The sequence below is a fragment of the Mirounga angustirostris genome, unplaced genomic scaffold (genome assembly GCF_029215605.1).
Source record: "Mirounga angustirostris isolate CCGP_5_RB_7025 unplaced genomic scaffold, mMirAng1.0.hap1 SCAF_2, whole genome shotgun sequence".
NCBI classification, from domain to species: domain Eukaryota; kingdom Metazoa; phylum Chordata; class Mammalia; order Carnivora; family Phocidae; genus Mirounga; species Mirounga angustirostris.
The window spans coordinates 58041766-58058172 of record NW_026991710.1 but is presented as its reverse complement, the minus strand read 5'-3'; the positions used below and the strand labels follow the sequence as shown (position 1 = coordinate 58058172).

The window sequence follows — 16407 nt, the reverse complement described above, 5'->3', positions numbered from 1 at the left end:
GTTGGAAAAAACCTGGTGGTAATCTTACCTTAAAACTCGGGCCAAAGGATAGACAGAGGTAACTGGAGGGGAAGTGAGGTGTGGTGGTCATTTTTCACACTTAACTGTTTGTGAGGAACAATCAGGAAAGAGCTCCACAGAGGGAATGGCCCTTATGTAGTGAGCCCTCTGGAGGAAATACGAGTCCCATGAGAATTCGAGGTTCACCTAGATGTTTAAGAAAGGATTAGTAATTCATGTGTGCTACCAGCCAAAGGCAAAAAGGAAGTTATTCTTGTGTTGTGGGTGGCCAATGTCCATGGAGCTATGGGATTATCTGACAGAGATAAATAACAATGAAGAAAAACAAATGAGGGATTATTTCTAAGCAGACAGCTCTACTATTAAGACATCTAGGTAAGCAATGAGCACATAGGGGGATGTTCAAGTGTAGAGAGCATCACACCTCTCATAATATATTTTCATTAAAAAATTATTTTACCTCCCTTTTATAATTATGAAGGTAATACATGTACGTTGAAGAATAATCAGACTGTATGGGAAGAAAATTAAGGAACTTAGAAAAAATATAAACCTACCACAATTATTTTCATCATTGTGCATTACCTTCTAGTTTTTGTCTAATGCTTTCATTTGCCTTGAGTTGTAATCTGCTTAATATTAAATCATAAACATTTTCCCGTGTTGTTACATAGTCTTTATCATTCTCATTTTACAAGGCAATATACCAGTTCATCGTATTGCGTCTGTTAAACCATTTTCCTATGGTGAGATATTAAGAAACATGTACTTTTATGGATAAGTTGAATTATATTCTTCATAGATGGTATTTTGATTCATTGCATTTGGGGGGAATACATTTTCTAGGAACCATCTTGGGTTCATTAGACATAAGAATTTATTAAAAATGAGAATTACCCAGTACCTGTTCCACCAGCCATTTGTAGAAGTTGATACCATGGAGTTGGTATTCAAAAAAAAAAAAAGAAAGAGAGAGAGAGAGAGAAAGAAAGAAAGAAAGAAAGAAAGAAAGAAAGAAAGAAAGAAAGAAAGAAAGAAAGAAAAGAAAAGAAAGAAAGAGGAAGGAAGGAAGAGAAAGAAAGAAAGAAAGAAAGAAAGAAAGAGAGAGAGAGACAGAGAGAGAAAGAAAGAAAGAAAAGAAAGAAAGAAAGAAAGAAAGAAAGAAAGAAAGAAAGAAAGAAAGAAAAAAAGAAAGAAAGAAGGAAAGAAAAAAGAAAGGAATGAAAAGTGCTCTTTGGGTGTCAAAGAGAGTCAAAGAGAAATTTAAGGCGTTAGTAGAGAGATTAGTGACTATAATAACGTATTTCTGTGTTCTGGATAGGAAGGCATTCAGCATGGTCCGTGCAAAATGAAGCCAGAATTAATTCCAAGTAGAAATGCAATTAACGTTAAGAAAACTTTTCTTGGCATTATAAACTAACACATGTACTTTTATATGCTGCAAAGTTGAAAAAAAGTTAAAATTCTGAAGTATTGAGGCCACAGCTATAAAAAATTAAGGTTTTAAACTAGATTTATGAAAGTAAGAAAATATATGTTATGGTATGCTAAATGCTATTCTAAATAGTGCTGGCAAATGTTCAACTTCTGCCAATGTGAACAATTATTTTTGCTGGCCAAAACAGTTCAAACAAAAACAGAAGTAAGCCACCATTTCTTAACATAGTAAAGTTGAAAATTTCAAACATTTAATGGAAATTATTTTCACGTTTATTTCATTGGTATTCAAAGGAAGTAGTAGCAATTCCTTAAAAGTTTGTGTTTATAACAAAAGTAAATTGCTAGTGTAAAGTTATTTGGAGGTTAGAAGTATGATAAATGGAGACGGTTTAGAAAGAATCAAGTATATCTATTTTAAAAACATTATTATTAGCTTCTTCCTTCTTTGGCCCTCAGACTGTGTAAGGGTCTGAAAAGGATGCGGTGAGTGGACTACCAAATATTCGCTCTTTTTTCATGTTTAACAGAAACTGAATTGTTCTCAGTGACTTCCATGGATCCAGCTAAAATACTTCCCCAGACTTGCTCACAGTTTGGGGTAGTGGCATGACATTTCAGCTGATGAAATAATTGACAAAAATCTCCTAGATTCTACTTCTTTACTCTTCTTTCCTTCTTGTTCTTGCCTGGAAAGCACATAGTGAGGTTGAAGGTAACAGCCAACTGGACACATCCCACAGTAAGGATGAGGAATTAGGCTACGTAATGAGAATGAGGAGTGAAAAGGAAGTAGGATCCTGGGGCACTGATGGCACCATGGAGCCACTGGGCTGTTTGTCTCTGCACTTTTTTATGTGAGACAAATTATGCAAGGCTGTTTGGTTAAGCCACTGTCATCAGATTTCTGTTACATACAGTGCACACAAATGCTAAATGATGCAAAGCCCTTGATATAGCCTCTTTTTGTATCCTGTACTTTTTTTTTTTTTTTAAAGATTTTGTTTATTTATTTGACAGAGAGAGATAGTGAGAGCAGGAACACAAGCAGGGGGAGTGGGAGAGGGAGAAGCAGGCTTCTGCAGAGCAGGGAGCCTGATGCGGGGCTTGATCCCATGACACTGGGATCATGACCTGAGCCAAAGGCAGACGCTTAACGACTGAGCCACCCAGGCGCCCTGTATCCTGTACTTTTATTTACAAACTATCCATAATGGATAATAATGTGCTTAATGGTTTTTGTCCTCAAATACTCTTGAGTTATTAATTACATTAATGACAATATTTGTAAAGCATTCTCTCTTGCTCATCATTGTATTAAATGCTTATAAGTTTCTGACACATTGTGTGCACTTAATAAATATATATTTCCAGGTAATTTGGAAAGCTGTTTTGATTCCAAAATGCACACCCACACACCCACACCCCCCCCACACACATGCACATCTTTACATAAATGTATGTATGTGCAAACATTCTATATAAGTTATGTGTTTTAAAACACTTCTATGGCTTTGAAATACTTAGATATTAAAGAAACACTCTATGAGAATAATTGTCACTATTTCTTTTCCAACTAGGTTTTGTATATTACTGTAATGATGGACATTTATGTGTCTCACTGAACTCTAAGGTCTTAGGGAAATGTAAGGGAACTGATGTGGCTGAAAGGGAGATAAGGAAACAGTGACTTTAAATCTCCAGCAGCATTTGTCAGGCCACCTGAATAAGCATTCTGTAAAAACAAAACAAAACAAACACACAGGATTTTAAACTCAAGGAACTTTTGGAAATACAGCATGTTACACCATCTTTTTCCTGGTGATTTATGGGTCCATTAAAGTTGCCTACAGTAGAGAAATCTGTTTACAATTGTGTAATCTGGCATTTTCCAATCTTATGTGCCATGAAACCCTTCTATTCAAGTTATTCCTATTAATAATGCCCAGTGGAAATACTTCTGTGACACATACTCTGGGAAACCCTGCAATATAGGGACCAGAAACATGAAAAATCACCATTATTCTGTGGTATTGATCTAGATTTTTTAGTGCAATTGGTTAGTAATCAGCAATAAAACATATGACTTTTGGAAAAGAGAAGAAAAATGAAGCCTTTTACAGAAGACCGAAATACCTAGTTTACTATAAAGGTGAGACATTTATTTTGTTCCTCATTTTAGCTCTGGTGGCCAGAGTATCTATGTGTAACACAAATGTGTTCAATAAGTTCTTATTGATGGAAGGAAGGCTTCATGGGAGGAAGGATTGATGGAGAGAGGGTAATGAATCTCATGGGATACCAGTATTCTAGAGAAACACCCTGGGGAAGCTGCCTAAGAGCCATGGTTTGATAAGCTTTCTGGAGACTTGAACATGCCTCACATATTGCTTTTTCTCCAAATTCTCATTGCTTAAAATTTTGAGTTTTGCGCCAATGACAGAAAATACGTGTACTTGATATCTGTCAATCAGAATTTTCTCAACATAGTACTCCAAGCAACTACTACCAGTTGATTGGCATAAGCAAGAGAGCTAAAATCATTTCTAATATAATAGCTGCCATCCCTAATGTAAGCCTTAATATTCCTTTTTCCCCAGTCAAGTAACTTATACTTATTTCATAATCACTAGCCTCATGCCCCTAGCATTATCTGAAGACAGATTATTTACTTTTTCCCTCAAGTACTATTGTGGTGGTTTTAAAATGACCACAAATTTCATATTTATCTTCACTAGATGGAAGATAATTCCTTGTCCACCTAATGTTGGCTGGGGTAGACTTAGTGAATCTCTTCTAATGCAAAGAATATAATGAAAGTGATGGTGTGAGACTTGAAAGACAGGATATAAAAGACACTGTGACTTCCTGCTTATTTTTTCTCTTTCTCTTTCTCTTTCTACTTTTCTCAAGCTCAGATAATTCACTGTGGAGGAAGCTAGTAGCCAGGCTAGAAGCCCATGTGGTGAGGAACTGAGGCGTCCCACAGACAGCCATGTGAGTGAACAATCTGAAAGTGGCACCTTCAGCCCCAGTCAAGCCATCAGATGAAACTGCAGTATCAGCCAGTATCCTAACTACAACCTCCTGAGAGGCTCTGAGCCAGCGCCCCCCAGGTGAGTGACTTCTGGTCTCCTGACCCATAGAAACTAAGCAATACATGATTCCTATTTAAACCATTAGCCTTCCTAATGGTTTAAATAGGAATTTTAGGAGTTAGGAGCTTTAGGATAATATTTAATATATAAATGGATAACTAATTCAGCAATTTGAAGAACTTTTAAAGAATTAGGACTCATTTACAGCCGCTTTTAAAACCCACCCTCCTCTACTCCCAATTTCTCCACTTCAGTATGACCAAGTTAGCTAGTTTCCATCAATTCCTGTTTTTTTTGTTTTTCTTTCTTTCTTCTAAAGCAAATGTCAGAAAGTTCTTTTAATACATGGCCAGATAGTAAATATTTTAGGCCTTGTGGGCAATGTGGTTTTTGTCACAACTACTGAACTCTGCCCTTGTAGCATGAAAGCAGCTGTAGATAATATTTAAATGAATGAGTATGGCTGTGTTCTAATAAAAGCTTATCTATGGACACTGAAATTTGAATTTCACATAATTTTCACATCATGAAGTATTATTCTCCTTTTGATTTTTTTTCAACCACTTAAAAATGTAAAAATCATTCTTAGCTTATAGGTCACTTAAACCCAGGCAGTGGGCCAGATTTGGCCCATGGGTATAAGTTTGCTGATTCTTGTATTAATAGAATTCTTGATATTTAACTGTCACATAGTGCCCAAAATAAATACATATTTCAGACAATAATCATGTGACCAAATTATGGTTAAGGGGATGTAGGTGAAAATGATGTGTGCAAATTCTGAGTCATGCTCTTAAGGGAAGTGGTGGACTTCCCTACCCTTCCCCCACCTTTATTCCCTTTTCCACTTCTCATTGGCTACAGTGAAGATCATCTTGGACCATGTAGATGACAGAAATGTCCTTGGGATGGTGGAACAAACAGAAAGAGCCAGCATTTCTAGCTTTGGATCATGTTGAGTCATACTGTTATAAGGGTGAGAAATAGACTATGTTTTTAGATCCTTTTCACACCTCATCAAATGTTAGTTCTCACTAATTTAGCTGGTTAGTCTTTGGCTACCATCTCTTAAGTAATAACGTTAATGTGTTATACGTTCAAGAATCACTGCAGACAGTGGTTAACAGCTATGTGTGGAATTAAAATTCATTCTAGGTTACTTATCAAGTCAGAGTAGCCTGGACATAGGATAGCTTTAACTTTTTTAAAAACCCAGAATTTCTAAAAAATTGCAGGTATTTGCCTTTTCTTCTGATTGTTGATTTCCTGCAATTGGACCTGAACAAATGTGCCTTTGTATCCCTTTTCTCCCACTTCTATCATATTATGGCCAAGAGTGGAACATTATTAATCGAGAGAAACATAAACAGTTCACTCTTTATAATCCCTGAGGAAGAATTAATTCATATTGTCCTTTGTGGAGCTTATTTATATAAATGAATGGGTTTAAAATCCACCCCCCCCCAAGATCCCATGGTTCTATGGATTTTCTCATTCATATCACTGAAAGAAAATGTAGTCATAATAGATATACTTATTTTGTAAACACTTTTTTATTTTCCATAGCAGAACTTGGGGGTCCCAGGCTGTGAACCACAGTGAACAAAAATCCCACAGCCAAAGTCTGCAAACCACTATGAGAATCATCAGCCATCACTTGGCAGCACCAAAGCATCAGGCATTGTCCAAACACAATTGTTTGAGTTCTTGTGCCGACACAGTGTTTCCCATTCATCCGCCCACCGTGCCCCCCTCCACCCCCCCGCACCGCCACCCCTTCTCTCCCTGCCAAAAACCCAACTCGGTTTAAGTAGGCACAAGCTTCCAAGTCCTGGCTGTTAGTGTCCCCAAGAGATTTCAGGGAGATGCACCCTTGGCTGAGGGTTAGAGCCAGAGGTCAGGCAGTGAAGGGAACAGTGTCTGGGTTTTGAGAACAGCTGGAGCTTCGGAGGGAGAAAAGCAGTTTGGCAAATGAGGAAAGAATGTACTTGTCACTTCAAGAGGCAAGAAACTTGGATTTCTCTCCTGCTTCTGCCAGCAAGTGTTTATTGGAAAGGAGAGTGGTGGTGATGGCAGGTGAGTTTTGCTTAGGACTTGATGGAATGTTTCATGTTTATTTTACCTTTTCAAAGAGCAGATAAATGTACAAATCCCACAGTATAACTATTCTGAATTCTGCTCTTGTTTTTATTGGATAAGTGAGTGTTGTTTTCAGAGTTATTTTTAAGAATGCTGCCCCTGGCCCATTTTGAAACTCTGCTTGCTTTCCTTGTATGTGAGCTAATATTTGTTGTAGGGATTTTGGAGAAAAGTAGCAGAGGGTATTAAATGGAAGGTGAAGGCCTAAGGGAGAAAAAATGCTGTTCTGAGAACATAAGCTGAATTTATGGATGGGGGAATCAGATGGGCCTGTTCAGACAAAATAGGGACGTGTTAGCTGATACCAAAGGTGAGCTTATGAAAAGTTTGATTGATGAAGTTGGGGGCAAATAAAGTTTTTAAGATGTCATATTCTTTGGTTGTGTCTTGAGTTCTCTGATTTTCTTGGATTCTTATGGAAATGGATAGAACAACAGAGACTATTTTCTCTCTCTGAATTCCCCTTGTTAGACTTGGAAAGTGTCACCTAATTTTAAGTATCACTTACAAAATGAACAAGAAGTTCAATATTAATATTCAAAAAATAATAATTGTTACCATCTTAAGGTCTCTTATCTCCCTTTCTCAATTCCCAACATTTTTGTCTACTTCAGGATTCTTCTTTTAACTGTATCTGCTGTGTTTTTCTTTTGTTGTTGTTGTTGTTTTTTAATTTGGCAGTGAGAAAGTTTGTTAGCTAGGTTTGGGGGCACAAATACATCTAAAGTTAAAATAGGGAATCAGTGGGAGTATTGGAAGGGCAACAAATATTTCTTGAGTTCTGTCTGTGTGACAGACCCCTGTACTAGTTCCTTTTCTTGTAAGAATCTGTGAAGTATAAAATATTATGCCCCTGTTAAAGAAAGGGAGACTGAGGCTCATAAAGGTCCTCATAAATTGCCTGATATTATCTGATGTTCTGTTAAATGGTAAAGTCAAGGTATCTGGATTTAAGCATGATTTTTATTCTGAAGTCCATATTATTTCCACTGCCACACTTTTTCTACATGATAAAAATCTGGGTTTATTATGTTTAAATTGATTAATCACTAAAAACTGATTGGTCACAAGTAATCTGTATATTACTCTTCTCTTGCTAGTGCGTTGTGATTCTAGGTAATGAGACTTAGTTGCAAGGATGCAAGGGACCACAGAGTCTTCAACTATATAGTCCCTTTGTGTCCCCAAATTTTCCCCAACTAGTAGTACTTCTTGAGAGAAAAATAATACACCATGGTCTATTTGTCACTAACCACAGTGAATTTCCTGGCCTGGCAAGGTTCATGCAAGCCAATTCAGAGGTATGGTCTCCTCCACATCAAACTGTGTGGTAGCCTAACCTTTAACTTGGGTACTCCTCTCTGAGGCCAAAGTGCCAGGTTTCACTCAGCATCCATAGAATGAATCGTAGCAACTGTTTTCAAAGTATCTTTTGGGCTGCTCTTCTTAGAAGGGGCTTGTGAGCAAAGCAGGAACTTAGAATTTCATAGACTCCTTCCCAGCACAAGAACAGACAATGGGCATGTGAAGAAGTCAGTGAACTTCAGGGAATATCCTTGTAGCAACATCTTTCGCAGTCTTCTTTCTCCATTCACCAGTATCAAGAACATCACCAGTGGGTTGATGTATTGTTGTTTTTCTTTTTAATTTTTAATTTTTAAAAATGTTTAAATATTATTTCCTTATCTATTAATTAGATTTTTCATTTTAATTCCAGTATAGTTAACATACAGTGTTATGTTAGTTTCAGGTGTACAATATAGTGATTCAACACTTCCAGTCAACACACGATGCTCATCACAAGTGCCCTCCTTCATCCCCATCACCTATTTCACCCATTCCCCCCACCCACCTCCCCTCTGGTAACCATCAGTTTGTTCTCTAGAGTTAAGAGTCTGTTTCTTGGTTTGTCTATCTTTCTCTCTCTTTTTTTCCTTTACTTGTTTGTTTTGTTTCTTAAATTCCATGTATGAGTGAGAGCATATGGTATTTGTCTTTCTTTGACTGACTCATTTTGCTTAGCATTATACTCTCTAGTTCCATCCATGTTGCTGTAAATGGCAAGATTTCATTCTTTTTATGACTGAATAATATTCCATTGTACATATATACCACATCTTCTTTAGCCTTCATCTATCAATGGACATTTGGGCTGCTTCCATATCTTGGCTATTGTAAATAATGCTGCAGTAAACATAGGAGTGTATGTATCCCTTTGAATTAGTGTTTTTGTATTTTGGGGATAAACACCCAGATTGCTGGACTGCAGGGTAGTTCTATTGTTAACCTCTTGAGGAACTTCCATACTGTTTCCCACAGTGGCTGCCCCAGTTTGCATTCCCACCAGCAGTACACAAGAGTTCCTTTTCCTCCACATCCTTGCCAACACTTGTTATTTCTGTGTTTTTTATTTTAACCATTCTGACAGATGTAAGGTAGTTTTACTGTAGTTTTGATTTGCATTTCCCTGATGATGAGTGATGTTGAGTATCTTTTCATGTGTCTGTTGGCCGTCTATATGTCTTCTTTGGGGAAATGTCTGTTCATGTCTTCTGCCTGTTTTTTAATTGGATTACTTAGTTTTTTTGGTGTTGAGTTGTATACATTCTTTATATATTTTGGATACTAAACCTTTATCAGATATGTTATTTGCAAATATCTTCTCCCATTCAAAAGGTTGTCTTTTAGCTTTGTTGGTGGTTTCCTTTGCTGTGCAGAAGCCTTTTATTTTGATGTAGTCCCAATAGTTTATTTTTGTTTTTATTTGTCTTGCCTCAGGAGACATATCTAGAAAGATGTTGCTATGGCTAATGTCAGAGAAATTACTGCCTGTGCTCTCTTATAAGATTTTTATGGTTTCATGTCTCATATTTAGGTCTTTAATTCATTTTGGGTTTATTTTTGTGTATGGTAGAAGAAACTGGTCCAGTCTTATTCTTTTGCATGTAGCTGTCCAATTTTCCCAATATCATTAGTTGAAGAGACTGTCTTTTTCCCATTGCATATTATTTCCTCCTTCGTTGAAGATTGACCAAATAATTGTGGGTTTATTTCTGGGTTTTCTATTATGTTCTATTGATCTATCAAAAACATGTCTGTTTTTGTGCCAGTACCATACTGTTTTGATCACTACAGCTTTGTAATATAACTTGAAGTCTAGAACTATGATACCTCCAGTTTTGTTTTTCTTTTTCAAGATTGCTTTGGCTATTCAGGGTCTTTTGTAGTTCCATACAAATTTTAGGGTTGTTTGTTCTAGTTCTGTGAAAAATGCTATTGGTATTTTGATAGAGATTGCATTAAATCTATAGATTGCTTTGAGTAATGTAGGTATTTTAACAATATTCTTTCAGTCCATAAGCATGGAATATCTTTATATTTCTTTGTGTCCGCTGATGTATTGTTTTGAGTGTCTACTTTGTGCTAATCATGGTGAGAATATTAATAATTTTTAGAAATTAGAAAAATACTTAACTCTCAGAGATTGTCACTTTGCTGTGTTCACAAATATAGTAGTCAACACAAATACTGCCTAAGGAGTCGCTCAACCACTATAGAAATGTAGAAGTATTTCTTATAATCCAGGATGTTTAATTAATCAGAAATCTTATTTTCCAGGCATTCTGAGTAATCAATACTTCCTATCATTTGCACTATGACACATCTGGGTTGTTCAGTACACTTTATTCTGAATCTTTAACATTATGTGAGATATATACAATAAATATGCATTTAAATAGTCACAGCAGTGATCATAATAAATTCCAAGTGGGGATGGTGTGCTCTAATTCTCATGAATTGAGGGATAATACTTCTATATTATTGTTTTCTATAGCGAGACCTAAACACAGCTGCATGTGTCTGGCAATTTAAAAGTTTCAGTACACTGGGGCACCTGGGTGGCTCAGTCAGTTAAGCATCTGACTCTTGATTTTGGCTCAGGTCATGATCTCAGGGTCTCATTGATTGAGCCCCACATTGGTCTCCACACTCAGTGGGGAGTCATCTTGAGATTCTCTCCCTCTCCCCCTGCCCCTCCTGCTGCATGCTCTCTCTCTCTCCCCGTCTCTCTCTAAAATAAAAATAAATAATCTTTTTTAAAAGTTCCAACAAACTAATCCTTGATAATAATACTTATTTCTCTTAAGGATTAAATAACTGGAAGTTTAATTTTGCAACTACATTTAAAAATAGCGTATATCATATAGAATTGCTGATATGGGTACAGTAGAACTTTGATATTAAATCTACTGGATAAAATATGTAAAAAGATTTGTCTCTTGACCAAACTGTACTTATAGGGCAAAGTGGATCAGAGGAGTTATCCAGGGTAACACAACTCTACAGGCTCACATTGCTGTTGCTTTATTGTAAAACTGAATCTATTATAATAGATATACTTTTATGTGTCTAAAATTGAAGAACCTGTTTATAGATATTATACTCCAATGTGTTAGTTATTCACTGAATTATTAAATAAAAGAATATTTATTAAAGGACTATTTTTAATAGGTTTCCTAGTTTGGGAGAAGATAATTTGCAAATGGTATATCTGATAAGGATATAAAGAACTTATATAAAGAATTTGCACAACTTAACACACATAAAAAATCGAATTAAAAAATAGGCAGAGGGCGCCTGGGTGGCTCAGTTGGTTAAGCGACTGCCTTCAGCTCAGGTCATGATCCTGGAGTCCCTGGATCGAGTCCCGCATCGGGCTCCCTGCTTGGCGGAGAGTCTGCTTCTCCCTCTGACCCTAACCCCTCTCATATGCTCTCTCTCATTCTCTCTCTCTCAAATAAATAAATAAATACTTTAAAAAATAAAAATAAAAAAATAAAAAAATAAAAAATAGGCAGAGCTTAACTATACTTCAATTAAAAAACATGGGCAGAGGACCTGAACAGGTATTTCTCCAAAGAAGACATACAGATGGCCAACAGACACATGAAAAGATGCTCAACATCATTAATCATCAGGGAAATGCAAATCAAAACCATGATGAGATATCACCTTACACCTGTCAGAATGGCTGGAAAAAAAAGACAAGAGATAAGTGTTGGCAAGGGTGTGGAGAAAAGGGAACCCTTATGCAGTATTGGTGGGAATGTAAATTGATGCAGCCACTGTGGAACATAGTATGGAGGTTCCTCAAAACATTAAAAATAGAAATACCATATGATCCACTAGTTCTACTACTGGGTATTTACCCAAAGAAAACAAAACACTAATTTGAGAAGATATATGCACTCCCATTTTTATTGCAGCATTATTTACAATAGCCAAGATATGGAAGCAACCCAAGTATCCACCAATAGATGAATGCATAAAGAAGATGTGGATATATACACAATGGAAAATATTACTCAGCCATAAAAAGAATGAAATCTTGCCATTTGTGATAACGTGGGTGGATCTAGAGGGTATTATGCTAAGTGAAATAAGGCAGAGAAAGACAAATACCACATAATTCCACTTATATGTGGAATCTAAGAAACAAAACAAAGCAGAACAGACCCATAAATACAGAGAACAAACTGATGGTTGCCAGAGGGGAGGATGATGGGAGGATGGACAAAATGGATGAAGGGGAGTGGAAAGTGCAGGCTTACAGTTATGGAATGAATAAGACATGGGAATAAAAGGTACAGCATCGGAGGGGATAGTGTCAATGGTATTGTATTAGCATGGTATGGTAACAGATGGTAGCTACACTTACGGTGAGCATAGCATCAGGTATAGACTTGTTGAATCATTATGTTACACATCTGAAACTGATATAGCATTGTGTGTCAACTATACTTCAATTTATTTATTTTTTTAAATTTTTTTATTTTTTAAAGATTTTTTTATTTATTTGACAGAGAGAGATACAGCGAGAGAGGGAACACAAGCAGGGGGAGTGGGAGAGGGAGAAGCAGGCCTCCCGCGGAGCAGGGAGACCGATGCGGGGCTCGATCCCAGGACCCTGGGATCATGACCTGAGCCGAAGGCAGATGCTTAACAACTGAGCCACCCAGGCGCCCCCTATACTTCAATTTAAAAAAAAATATAAATGTTGGGTATATCAAGTAGTCAAAACCAAGTCTGGGCTTTTCTAGGACTCTGGATTACCACCAAATGTGGTCTGGACCTCGCCTTTTGGCCTAGGTACTCAGTTTTGTTAATGCTTGAATTTCCTGTCATCCAGGAAACAGAGCTTAGCAAATCCACCAAAGCTTTGTGTATAGCGGCATAGCAGAGAGATTAACCATGTGGGTTGCTGGAGATAGATTGCTTGATTAAACCTTGACTTTGCTTTTTACTAGATTTTGAACTTGGTCACAGTATTTGACCTCTGAGTCTCAGTGTCATCATCTGGAAAAGGTAGGGTAATAATAGTACCTCATATATTACGATTGTAGTGAAATAATGTGAATAAAATGTGAAGTGTGAATGAAATGATGCTTCTCAAGCACTTAGCCCATTTCTGGCAATACTAACCACTCAGTAAATGTTAGATGGCTACAATTATGTTGTGGATTTTCATCGTTTTGTTATTATCATGACTATTTTTATTATGTAAAGCAGAAAGTTAATATATAAATTTATAATAAAACGTAGTATAGTACCTGGAATGCTTGGGTAGCCTCTCAGTAGTACTTAATTTCTTGGTTTAAGGATAATTTAGATATAGAACCGGTAGTTAGAAAGCTGTCTGATTAATGAGGTCAGAACAGATGAACATAGGGGAAGGGAAGGAAAAATAAAATAAGATAAAAACAGAGAGGGAGGCAAACCATAAGAGACTCTTAACTATAGGAAAAAAAAACTGAGGGTCGCTGGAGGGGAGGTGGGTGGGGGGAAGGGATAATTGAATGATGGGCATTAAGGCGGGAACTTGATGTAATGAGCACTGGGTGTTATATGCAACTGAGGAATCACTAAATTCTACCCCTGGAACTAATAATACACTATATGTTAACTAAATTGAATTTAAATAAAAAATAAAAAATAATCTTTAAAAAAGATTAGCTTATATACAAATTAAAGCCTAATTTTTTTGTTTATTTGTTTTGTTTCATTTTTTGCTTTTAGCTGCCATTACCTCACCTTAACATAGTAATCTCTGGTTATCCCTGCTGGTAGAATGCTGATTGGCCACTATATTTATTGAGGTGAAATTCATATAACATAAAGTTAACCATTTTAGAGTGTATAATTTATTGGCACTTACTATATTCATAAGGTGCAAACGCTTCCTCCTAGTAGTTACAAAACATTTTTATCACTCCAAATAAAACCTCATACCCAGTAAGTAGTCACTCCCTATTTCCTGCTCCCCCTAGCCCCAGGCAACCACCAATCTACTTTCTGTCTTTTGGGATTTATTTATTTTGGATATTAAATGTAGATGGAGTCATACAATATGTGACCTTTTATATCTAACTTCTGTCATTAAGCCTAATATTTTTGAGGTTCATCTGCACTGTAGCCCGTATAGGTACTCCATTTCTTTTTATGGCTGAGTAATATTCCGTTGTATGTATAGACAATATTTTGTTTATCTGCTTATCTGTTGATGGTCTTTGATTAATTTTTAAAAGTAGAAAATTACTTAATAAATACAGCCCAGTAGAAAGATACTTTCTTTTTTTTTTTTTTTAAGATTTTATTTATTTATTTGAGAGAGAGAATGAGATAGAGAGAGCATGAGAGTGGGGAGGGCCAGAGGGAGAAGCAGACTCCCTGCCGAGCAGGGAGCCCGATGTGGGACTCGATCCCAGGACTCCAGGATCATGACCTGAGCCGAAGGCAGTCGCTTAACCAACTGAGCCACCCAGGCGCCCAAAAGATACTTTCAACATGGGATTCAAAAGCGAAAATGTTAGGATCATGAAACATAAGTGCTACATTTACCTAGCAACCATTGGATCTCCAGTGACTAGTACAGAATGTGACACACAGGAGGGACTCAATAGATATTTATTCTATGCACGAATGAATAAACTACTGTAGTATGATGTTAAAAACTGACTTATAGGTAGAATCAGTGCTCCCCATTGCACAAAGCAGAGGGTGAGGGAGCTCATTGATAGAGTCCCTGCAAGCCAGCCATAGAGGCACAGAGCAGTAGGGAGAAAGGGATCTGGAGGGGCAAACTAAGAAAGCCATCATATGCACCAAAAGTCACTCACGTCAGAGAGGGGCAAGTAGCTGCATCTCTCATCTTATCAGGGCCATAGAAGAATGAGTGATGAGTACCATACACTTACCCATGCTTGTGCTTTCCTCCATTAAACCTTACATTCTGGTTATAATACAGGAAAGCCAAAAAAGTAATATATAACAACTAATGATTTTAATTAGTATACAGTTACAATTTTGGAAATTGCTGAAATTTAAGATCCACGGAGTGACAGTAATGATGCTAAATTTTAAGAAAAATTGAAACTTGCCACACTATATATATCATATGCCCTGGATCTGATTGCAAAGAAGTAAAATAAACTTTATAGAAACTGTGCCAGTTTAAGGAGTCTGGGAAAGGATCCTTGCTGAAAGAGCTCACCACGCATTTGCAAACATAAATCAACTTTAAGACAAAATTTTCCTTGAATGTGGTAGTTGAAGAATGAATTTTCTTTGTTAGCCTATTTATGAGCATAATCAGAATACTTTCACCACCCAAAGCACCATTTAGTTATTCTCAAGATTATAATGAATTTACTCTGCTTCAGGATTGCTTTATGTCCTACATGCTATCATTTTTTTTTAAATCTGGGAGTAATACTTTTATCTGGCTAGCATAATTCAAGATTGGAACATAAGTGCTTATGCATAGTTTTCAATAATAGTTTTGTGATTTATGGACTTGCCAGGAATTAGATGAGGTCTTCACACCCAGCAGTTTGACATATTTTATTAAACAATATAAAAAATTAAGAGGTGGGGAGACAGAAACATATGTGAGTAGAAGACAGGAAAGTAAGTTCTATGAGGAATGGCTAAAGCAATGAATATAATTTAACTTAAAGAAGGGGTATTTGAAGAAAATGCTGACTAACTGGATCTTTCTCTTTATTGAGCACATGGGATAATGAACTTAATCAGTATAAGTTAAGAATATGAATACTGGATTCGAAGAGACTTAGGTGAGAGTCCCATCTCCAAACACTTATTAGCAGTCTATATAACTTTGGGCAGTTTCCTTAACTTATCTGATTTCGGTTTTCTGATATGAAAAATCAGATATAACAATAATTATCTGATAAGGTGGCTGTGAGGATTAAATGAGCTCAGCTTTGCACCCTGATGCACAGTAAATGTCCACGAAGCTATTTTTATTGTTCGAAGTCAAGGACATTTAAATATTGGACTAGATCATCAAAGGAATGGATGCTTCCCTTGAGAGCCGTGAGACTATGAGGGGGTCCCCTCTGCCTGCAAGCAACATTCTCCACATAATCCATTTATGTATTTTTCTAGCTCACAATCCTAGCAGCAAACTATAAATAAGGAGCAGCTGCTGTAAAAATCCTTTTTACTCTTTCATGTTGGCTTGCTATCTCTGGGAAGAAAATTTTTGCTATTTAAATTCCTTGTTTGTCACCCTGAATGTGGGTTGGAATCGGGGCCTTGCTCCTGATGGGGCTATACCAAAGCTTCCAGGGGGGAGCCACTACTGAGAGGTAGTCTGCTCTTGATGCCCTGCTCTTATTTCTCAGGCAAG

General features: G+C 36.8%; 1 long non-coding RNA gene across 2 annotated transcripts in view; it reads left to right on the top strand.

The window, feature by feature from the left end:
• The window catches only part of LOC123848513 (uncharacterized), a 73033-nt gene extending 59522 nt beyond the window's left edge, over nucleotides 1-13511 (top strand). For both annotated transcript variants that reach the window (XR_010409417.1, XR_006791811.2), the window contains exons 2-3: nucleotides 4372-4574; nucleotides 13004-13511. This is a non-coding gene — a long non-coding RNA (uncharacterized LOC123848513). The remainder of the gene's footprint in view (nucleotides 1-4371; nucleotides 4575-13003) is intronic.
• The last annotated feature ends 2896 nt before the right edge of the window (nucleotides 13512-16407 follow it).